The sequence below is a fragment of the Nerophis lumbriciformis genome, linkage group LG11, assembly GCF_033978685.3.
Source record: "Nerophis lumbriciformis linkage group LG11, RoL_Nlum_v2.1, whole genome shotgun sequence".
NCBI lineage: Eukaryota > Metazoa > Chordata > Actinopteri > Syngnathiformes > Syngnathidae > Nerophis > Nerophis lumbriciformis.
In genome coordinates, this window is record NC_084558.2 from 24,643,328 (window position 1) to 24,646,019 (window position 2,692).

General features: G+C 36.9%; 1 protein-coding gene across 1 annotated transcript in view; it reads left to right on the forward strand.

The window, feature by feature from the left end:
• The window catches only part of LOC133610604 (dual specificity mitogen-activated protein kinase kinase 4-like), a 24,029-nt gene extending 22,754 nt beyond the window's left edge, over positions 1-1,275 (forward strand). The window contains exon 12 of the mRNA XM_061967021.2: positions 1-1,275. This exon is cut by the window's left edge and continues 1,199 nt beyond it. The gene's annotated coding sequence lies outside the window, so the exon portion shown is untranslated.
• Positions 1,276-2,692: the final 1,417 nt, after the last annotated feature.

The window sequence follows — 2,692 nt, forward strand, 5'->3', positions numbered from 1 at the left end:
ATACAACCAGGAAGCCATTAACTAAGAGTCTTCCCTCAATAACCTCAGAATTATTGCTTATTAGTAACCCTTATATGTTCCCCTAGTGTCCAAAGAACTCTAAGTCTTTGTTACTTTAATAAGCAACTAATTAATGGTGAATATGTTCTCCACACTAAAGTGTTACCAAAAAATACATTCATCTTCTTGTCTTTCATAATGATCGTGAACTTTAGGCAACATTTAAAACAAAAGAGGGCAGTTCCTCTTTAATTAGTATTTGCAACAAGTCTGACTGTAGAATACACATCAACTTATACTTGGAATATATAGTAAAATTATTGAAACACTACGCAGAGATCACTTGATCATAGCGGAGTGTAATCAGGATTTCAATTTCAGAGAAATGCAAAGATGTGACTTAAAAATATCGACGTTACACAAGAAGCGCAAAGTGGCTCATCCGACGCTTGCCTGATGTAAAGTTACGTGACGTCCACCACTGATAATGCACAGGTGTTTGTATATAAGCGCATCAGAGCTGCTGTTCTCGGCAGGTCGTGTTCATGGCAAGTCGTAGAGAAACGTGGGAGAATTGAGTGTCATGAGCGGCCTGTCCTCGCACTGTGTAGTAGTACGTCTCTTCCACACTGGTCACACCCTGGTGCATCAGCAGAGACAAGTCGGTGTAACTATGTGTATATTTATAAAAGATATCTCGCCAAGGGGTTTCCTCTTGATAGAAAATGGTATTAAGTTCCATCATATGCCACTGAACAGATAACTTCTCACTTAAGATAGCAACTCCAAGCATGTTGTTCCATCCAACACTGACTGATGATAAAACCCACTTCAGATGATATTACCAGTACTTAGGTCTGGATCAGTCTACATCCAAGATGCCAGAACTCCCTGAATGTGGTCTGCAGTGGAGGAGCCTTGTAGTGAAGTCAGTGTTCTCTGTTAACCCATAAGAACCATCCCTGCTTACACTAACATGGGGGACGTCACCACAGACCAAACCAAACACAAAGAAGGTATTTGTGATGGATTTTTCTCCCTTGAAATACTAATTCATGTCAGAGATGTGTGACGTTACATGGTAAACATGAACTCAACTTTTATGTACCACAAAGCAAACAATATACTGTATATTATTTTTTTTTAAACATTGAATCTGTGACATTTATTGTCTTAAAACAGTTGAATTGTAATGTTTGACACCCTAGTATAGCTTGAGGACTGTTAAATGTACTTAAAATGAGCTTTAATGGCAAATAAACAGTCTTTTTGTAACTAGCACCCGTATTTTAGGATAGTCACATGACATCTACTCATGTGTTTACTTCACCATGTACAAAGCTTTAAATTGCTGACATGCAGTACTTGGGTTCTTCTGGGTCAACTGGAGAACTGGGTCACCACTGAGGTGCCGGTCTTCACCTGCAATGGGAAATGGTGCAAATGTAAGGGAAAGATGAGCAGGGATGTGTTCTTCACCCATGGAATATATTTTCTACCCGCATCAGTGGGGGTACAACATGTTGTATACATTACAGTTGTTCATATTAGAGTATGAAATAATGTGAGGGGCAATTATTATATTGTATGTCTATCAAGAATTACAAATAAAGTCTTTTGAAAAAAGAACAACTTTGTATTGCATTATTTGCATAGGAAAATGGACATTGGAGCTTCTCTTAACAATATACTCATTTTACAGTTTTCTCTTGATTGGGGGAAATGATCGCAAACCGACGCAAATTAAGAAACCCTAAGTGCTAAATAGAGAGACATACATGATGAATACAGATCAGCCTTGTCACTACAAACATAAAACACTCTTTGCAAGGGCCGCATTTAATACAGAAAGATCAAAGTTAGTCTGTTCAGTTACTGGAAAAGCATAAATTTGTAGATTTACTTTACAAAAGAGAAGTGTGGGATAATTCTCTTGTTACATTATTTGTATTTGACTTTATGAAATGGATTTATATTCATGTTTGGTGCAGCCGGACTGGAGCAGGAGGGGATAGAATGAGAAAAAAAGAAGACGGGGGGGGGGGGGGTAATTGTGGGGACAAGAGGGGGATAAGACAGACAGACAACAACATCAAGAACAAACACAACAACAACAACAGAACAGCATCAGCAAATATGATATGTACAAATATGATAGTAAAAGTGATAGCAAAGAAGCAGTTAGTGAAATAAATAACAGAAATGATAATGAACATTATTACACTACAAATGGAGCAATACAAACACCAATAGAAATTGCACTATTGAACATGAATAATAATAATTACCTCTATTATCAACAATAAAATTGTTTCAAATACATATATGTAATGATAACTTGAAATACAAAAGAAAGCAGATAAATGGAGGGGAAGAAAGAAGCGAACTGTATTAACCTTGTAGATTGTTATAGTAACAATAGATTAAGCTTTGTCAGTGTGCCGTGTGTTTTACCCAGTTTACCCTTAATATGTTTGATGAAACGTGATTATATGCATGAGTTTATGTATGCATATGTGCTTGTATATGTACAGTGAATGTATATGTACAGTATGTGTATATGTGTGTTTGTATAGTGAATGTGTGTGTGGATGTATGTACCATGAGTGTGTATGTATGTACTGTGTTTGTGTATGTATGTGGGAGCGTAGGTACTTATGTATGTACTTGAGTACCTTTGTGTGCGCGTATG